The sequence below is a fragment of the Corylus avellana genome, chromosome 7, assembly GCF_965113065.1.
Source record: "Corylus avellana chromosome 7, dhCorAvel1.hap1.2, whole genome shotgun sequence".
NCBI lineage: Eukaryota > Viridiplantae > Streptophyta > Magnoliopsida > Fagales > Betulaceae > Corylus > Corylus avellana.
In genome coordinates, this window is record NC_142496.1 from 4,305,886 (window position 1) to 4,313,794 (window position 7,909).

A 7,909-nucleotide genomic window follows, 5' to 3' on the forward strand; every position below is an offset into this window, starting at 1 on the left:
CACTAAAAAATTCTCTGTAAAATACTTTTTTTTTGCATTTGTGAACCGTGCACCGCTATATGTAGCGGGCACTGTTCACACATTCATCTCATTAATATACTATTTCTTTCTCCACATCTCTATTTTCCCAAAATTTTGTCCTATTATTTCTTTCCACATCATTTTTTTTTTCAAAAGTTGAAAAATAGAATCTTTAGGAAAAATACAATCCTTATAAAATTAAATTAAATTAAATTTAAATGATATAAATAAAAAATAGATAATCGAATGAATGATATCTTTTAAAACTCATTAACTAAACTAGATAAAATGAGTTTTGATTAGCCATTTTGCATAAAAATATACATAAACCAATGTGAATGCTCTAAGGGTACATGAATCTAATTGCACATTGCCCTTCCAGAATAACATACAGCCATTTCGACAAGTCGGAATCTTCTCATATCCAAGCCTCATGTCCCTTAGAAACCTTTTGTCCTCATATATATTATTTGGCAAAGCTTTATCATCTGTTGGCAACAATTGATTAATGAACTCAAGCAAAAATGAGAATATCGTATTACTAAGTTCACATACATACTTCAAATTGTATAGATGTACGTACAATAACACTTAGTTTGCTATGTTTAGTTTTGTCATGAAGTGACTTGTCTGCTTTTTTAAGAAAGTTGTAATATTTTTGTGCACTTTCCTCGTCAACTTCTTCATGCACTTTTGCATACGCCTGCATTTCAATATGAGGCTCACAGTTGTCTTCCTTGACCTCGTGCATGCCAAATACATCATAGAACATGTCGTGCATATTTATGGACTGGTCTGTGATTGGACCCATATCTGTGGTTGGACGAGTCGAATTAGAGCCTTCAGCAGGAGCCCCAAATTTTTCTCCATTGCATACACAGTTTGTGTAAGTGGTCAAAATTTCGGCTCCCCTTGTCAAGTGATCATATACTTCACATGGCCCTAGTCGCTTGTTCAAGCGACATTTTTTACATGGGCACACAATGAACTCTCCACTTTTGGAGTTGCTAACTGCAAATCTCACAAACGACTTAATGCGGTCAATATATTCTTTTCAACCTTTAAACTTTGTTATCAAACTCTTGTCTATAGTGTGACTACATTATAAACACACAAGATGTAATCGTAAAGTAATTTATGATACCACGTATCATCTATAATTAGCTAACAATTCCATTGTGTTAAAAATGTAATAATCTAGTAAATGATAATAGCATCATCTTTCATTATATACTTGCAATTAGTTAAATCTCATGGTAATACAGTTTTACCAAAATCATAGCAGGAAATTTTTATCTCCATACTATTTTTATTTTATCTTTCGTTGATCTTTTGATCAATAAATTTTCTAACCTAAACATTCTAAATTAACCAACAATCTCACAAAATTTTTGAATTCTTAATTCTAATTAAGAGTGTTGTTAAAGAACAAAAATACAAGTTAAACACAATTAAAAACTCAATATGCATGCAATTATCAAGCTATATTTAAACCTAACATAGGATGTTATTCCTCCTATATACAATAGGAGGAATAGTTTTCTGAATATATATACAAGCAAAATCTCCTGGTTGGTATAGTTAATTAGGAGTTCAACCAAAATTAAATATGGAAGGAAATTAATGTTTAAGCTCAAAAAAGTATCTCAGGATTTTAAGTGATCAATTATTAGATTATTATAAAGTATCAGAAGATGATTTTGTATACCTTGAAAGTTTTTGAGAGGAATATAAGTTTTTGAGTTTGTTCCCTCAGAGGGAGGCACGTCTAGAGAAAGAGTACAGTTAAGATGGAAGATAGGTAGAACTGTAGAAGACTCGATCCCCTCTATTTAAGGAGAGAGATCATGTGGTAGGACGTATTTTTGTCCTTTGTTTTTTAAAACAAAAACAAAAATTATTGAAACATGTGTTGATGTTGTTATCGTTTTTTTGTTTTTGTTAAAAACGTACACATTTGATTAAGTTGTTTAAAACTTGATTTCATAACCCAAACACCAAATTTATTTTTAGTTTTACCTTTGGATGAGAGTAATTATATGGTGAACCTTAATTGATTTCAGAAAATGTTTTAGCCCTCTTTATTTCTTTTCAATTAGAAACTGTAAAAGGCCCAAAAAAAAAAAAAAAAAAAAAAATCCATTGGAAAAGTCAGCATCAATTGAAAGGGAGAGCATGCAAGACATTTAATTAGTGAGTAATGATCAATCAAACAAACGGGCAGTGGTTGACAATAAATCAAACGGGTAGTAGTTGAAAATAAACCAATGACATTCTCGACCATGCACACCTTCAAAACTTTATATTACATCAATTTTGAATGATGGGAGGGGGACATTCAAGTGAAATGGAGAGTAGCTATTTAGTGCAATTAGGAAAAGTATGTTTGTCCAAAACATTTTCCTCAAAAAACAAATGGATAATATTGCCTTTCGAAATGCACTAAATAGATGTTCTCAATTTCAAGTTAAATGGGAACAGGATTCTCACCATTTCAGTTGAAATTGAGAGTATTCATTTAGTATAAAATTGGGGGGGGGGGGGGGGGGGGGGGTAATATTGTCTTAATATTAAAATTGAAGAACAAAATTTATAATGTTACTCCTTATTTTATACTAAATGGATACTCTCCAATTCAAATGAAATATTAATGGAGAAGATCATTTTCCCATCCGGCTAGCATAATAAAAGTAAATGGATAATATTGCCTTACTAGAGGGATATTCTCTTTTTCTCAATTTCAAATGAAATGGAAATGATCATTTTTCCAATGCACTGCTAGGGTAATAAAGGCATGTCAGCTACATTTCGCCTAGAATAATAAAAATAAACGCACAATATTGCTCTCCTAGAGTTAATGCAAAAATTAAAGGCAAATTAAGGGTTTCCAAAAACACCCTTTACCTCTTTTGCCTTTCAGTCCCAAGCAACTGGCGAGTCAATGAGGCCCCGTTTGGTTTGCGGATTAGACCCTTGGATTAGACTAGCTAACACTAGGTATAGCTAGTTCTTTGTTTGGTAACACTCTATTCCTGGGAATAGTCTATTCCCATGGGATTACTAATCCTATACACACAGGGTTAGCTAAGCCACTCAAAAAGGAGTGGCCTAGCTAATCCTTTCCTGTGGGATTAAAATTATCGTGTAAATTGCCCACAAAAACCCCACCCTTCTAGCACTCATGTCTCTCAAGGAAACTTTGCAAAACGATCTCCATCTCTCAAAGAGCAACAATCTCTCTTCTCTGCGCAAGGTATCTCTCTCCTCCTCTCTTCTCTTCGATTTTTCTTCTTTGTTTCTTGGTTATTTCATTCTCTCTCTGTTTCTTGATTATTTTTTTTTTCTTTGTAACGTTTCTCGGTTTTTTTTTTTTTTTTTTTTTTATTTATTTTAATTATTTTAATTATTTTTTTAAATTCTGTTTCTCCATCTCTCTTTCTCTATACTTTCTCAGTTTGATTTTTAATTCAGTTATATATATATATATATATATATATATATATATATAACCTGTGTTCAAGCATACAACCTGTGTTCAAGCGTGTATATATATCTATATATATACCCAAAACGTTTCTGAGTTTTTTTTTTTATTTTTATTTATTTTTATTTATTTTATTTCTTTTGATTCTCTGTATCGTTTCTCTTTGATTCTGTTTAGGGTTTATTTTTATTTTTTTTATTCTGTTTCTCCATCTCTCTTTCTCTATACTTTCTCAGTTTGATTTTTAATTCAGTTATATATATATATATATATATACACACACACACACACGCTTGAACACAGGTTATTCATACCTGTTCAAGCGTGTATATATATATAAAATTATATATACATAACATAACTAAAAAAAAAATAGCAGTAAAATTGTTTATCTTTCAATAAAAAGAAAAGAATGAAAGTCCTTAATAATATAAATTGTATTTATATTACAAGGGTATTTTAGGAAATAAGATCATAATACGATTCTATTCATCAACATATTGCATTGTACCAAATGAAATAATGGGATTAGGTAGTCTAGTCCAGCATTACAACCAAACAAAGGAATAGGACTAGCTAATCTATTCCCAGTGGTAGCTAATCCCAGTGGTAGCTAATCCTTTTCCAATGGACTAGACAATCCGCGAACCAAACGAGACCTGAGTTTTTGGTCTTTCTCTACGGTCAGCTTCTTCAGTCCTCCCTAGCTACTCCCCCCAATTGCTTCAAAACAACTCCTTACCCTTTCAGAGCCGTGTAGGTGGGTTCTGAATTTTCTTGCTTCAGCTGGCTTCTGTGAGTGTCAACGGCAACGTCTCAGTCGGTACGCCATTGACGCATGCAGTTTTGCAACTCGATCTGTAGTGGGAATTCAGCATCAAACAGAACAAGTATGTAAATTAGGTTGTAACTTTGAGATTTTGTTTATAGTTATTCTTTTTATTCTACAATCCTATTTCCATTAATCTTCTTTGCTTGTTCTCTGGGATTTTGTTAAAAAAGATATAGAATTAAGCAAAGAGAGGTGTACGTACTTACAGATGTGGAGAGAGATGGGTAATATATTTATAGGATACAAATATAATATTTCATTGATAGCTATATATATATATACTAACATGTACTTCTTCCCCTCAACCCCAGGGCTCACATAAAACCTCCATTTAACATAGCGCCAGTACTCCCCAGTTTCAACTTCACACCCCCCCAAGAGTCTGAAACGCTCGCGATGGAAATTGTGGAAGGAGAAGCTACTGATCACGTCGTCGTCGAGGTCCTCCTAGCCAAGATGGAAGAGAGGTTCTCCAAGAGTAGTCACCCATCAACAGTAACCTATGAAAAGCGTTGCATCTTCAGGCTTCCTAGGAGGCTCAACAACATAAACGGTAAGTCGCTCGAGCCCCAGGTGGTCGCCCTCGGGCCCTACCACCACGGCAAGCGTCAGCTCCAGAATATGGAGGAGCTCAAGTGGCGGTGGCTCGCCTCCTTTATGGAGAGTAAAAAGGGAAAATTAGAGGAGTGCTTGATGCAATTACGTCCACTTGAAAAGGAAGTCAGGGAGTGTTATTCCGAAACCATCAAGCTTAGTGCCGATGAGCTCCTTCAAATGATGGTTGTTAATGGTTGTTTTATATTAATGTTATTTATCAGCGCTAGAGTAAATCTAGATCTAGGTAAAGCGTGCATGGACCGCAAACTTATATACGAGCTAGATATGGTAATATTACCCAAGATATACGGGGACTTGCTCCTGCTTGAGAATCAGATCCCGTCTTGTGTTCTCAAGACGTTATATAAAATTTGCATTGGATCTAAGTCCTTGTTTGTTATCGCCACCAAATTTTTTAGGTCCATATCTGTCATCCCAGAATTCACAAACATACCTGATTCGCTCGAATGGTTGCATTTGCTAGACCTTGTTCGGATGATATTTATCTCACGTCGTCATAATAAAGAAATGCGGAGAACAGACGATTATAGACCATTCAGTCTAATTCCCTCTGTCACAAAGCTACGTCGTGCAGGGATTAAGGTCAATCGGGGATTAAGGTCAATCGGCATATGGCGGACAGCTTCTTCGATGTGAAATTCAACAACGGTGTGATTGAAATGCCCGATATAAATCTCGACAACACAATGTGCTCGTTGCTAGTGAACTACGTGGCATTCGAGCACTACTTGTGCAACATTTCCAAACATTTTTCGATTTACGCTATGTTGCTGGACTGCCTTGTCAACACTGCTAGGGACGTCGACTACCTTTGTGACCATCACGTCATTAACAATTTCTTTGGGACCAACGCCGAGGCTGTGCAATTCATCAATAACTTGGACAAGGACTTGACCATAAATAAAGATCACAGTCATGATAACGACAACTCTTTTTTGTTGGAGCTTCTTGGAGATGTACGCGAGTACACAAGTATTATCAGAAACGGATGAATTATTGGGGCAATTGGCAGTGGACAAGCTTCAAGCGCGAGTATTTTGGAAAGCCATGGTTGTTGATTTTGGCATTTGTTGGGTTTGTGCTCTTAGTGCTTACATTTTTGCAGACCTTCTACACCATTTATGCTTATGTGCATCCTAAAAACTGAACCCCCTCCCCTCTCCTCCATCCTCCATCTTCCAGACAATAAACATTGTTTGATAATACTCTTAAGTGTGTGAAGCTCGATCCTTCTAGTTTGTTGTTTATCTTTTGAGCTCTTGTAGTGAAAGCGACTTTGCCGTTAGTAAGCTTTGTGCTTGCAAGGCAAACATTTTATGTATACTGTTGACATGTTGTGTGTGTGGATGCATATTTGAACTTTTAATTTCTCAATGATAGCCTTGTTATTTCTAAATGGCATATTCCTATTTCACATATGGCATTATCAATTTATTATTGATTTTTCCACCTTTTTAATGTTGTTTAATGAAGATTTCATATGATCATCATAGTGAAATGATGATGAGATTGGATTCTATTATTACTCTATTACAAAATATCAATGGAAGGGGAAGGCCTAAACTATCGTACAAAAATAAGTACCAAACCTGCAATGATCTTTCATGATGGGGCCCTACGGGGGCTTCTACGTACCATATATAGCACCAACTCAAAATCATTTTTCCATTATTTTTTGAATGAGTGTATAAAGGACGAATACAACTCATATATTATGGAAACTATTTCTTTCATTATAACTTTCGACAATTACTTTTTTTTTTTTTTTTCATCTTGACATCATAACATTTCTATTAGAGCCCAAAACATTGGAGGAAAAAAAAAAAAACCAAGATTTATAGGTGGTCATTTCTGCGATTCTGCAATTCCGGTGATTAATTGAATCCCTTCATCTCAAAAACTCGTCTGCTGAATTCCATTCTTGATTGGTCGTTTGAGAAAATTCATTACAACGTCAACAAATTTGCGCATAATCTTATTAGATGGGCCGCCTCCACGAATCAAAGTGAAAGCATTCTCATTATTGAGTTGCCTCCAATTAGTGTTGTTTCTATTAGTGATGAAATCCTCCTAATAGGGCTGGGTATCTGAAGTTGGCAAGTTGGAAATACCATTGACCTTTCTCGACTGAATGAGATTTTTGATATTCACCGCCACCAAGTCAGTGGTGGCAGTGGGTAGTAGGCGGAATACGATTGGGCTTTTATTTGAGTTTGTAGTTTTAGAAACTTTTTTCGACTGAATGGGTTTGAACCTTTTTGGGTCTGGTTTGAATGTTTGAGGCTTTTAGAAAACTAATACAATAGTGTAATGCAACAACAAAAATTTACATAAGAAAACTAGTCTGCCGAACACAAAATTTAATTATTAACATCAACGAAAATTACAAAATAGTCACACAAAAATTAAAAAACACCAACTAAAAAGAAACGATTGGCTAGGATAAACATCATTCTATCAACTATTGTCCCACACAAGAAAACTAGACTAACAAAAATTTACATAAGAAAACTAGTCCACTGTCCATCATCTATCAACTATTGTCCCACATAGGTAATAGGATAAATGGTAAATATCTTATAAATCCCTCAATCCGCGCGCCAAAATAGAAAATTCTCTCAACTTTTTTTTTTTGTTGAATTTTTACATCCTGCATCAATCGAAAAGGCAAATTAACTCCTACCGTTACATTTTTCCCTAAATGTTTAATGTCCATTAGTCTTGCATATTAATTTTTCATTAATTTAATTTAAAAATTAAATCTAAAAAAATTTTTTTGAAGGGGTGGCCGCAAGCCACCCCCATAGGGGTTAGGGGTGGCTTTCACCGCTTCATTTTTTTATTTTTTTATTTTTTATTTATACATTTAATTTTTAAATTAAATGAATAAAAAATTAATATGTTAACGTGGCAAAATGACGTGTTTAGTTGGGACTGATGGACGTTAAACATTT

The 7,909-nt window shown here is 34.4% G+C and overlaps 1 pseudogene; it reads left to right on the top strand.

Moving 5' to 3' along the window:
- The first annotated feature begins 4,733 nt into the window (after window positions 1–4,733).
- On the top strand, window positions 4,734–6,102 carry LOC132185430 (UPF0481 protein At3g47200-like; annotated as a pseudogene).
- Window positions 6,103–7,909: the final 1,807 nt, after the last annotated feature.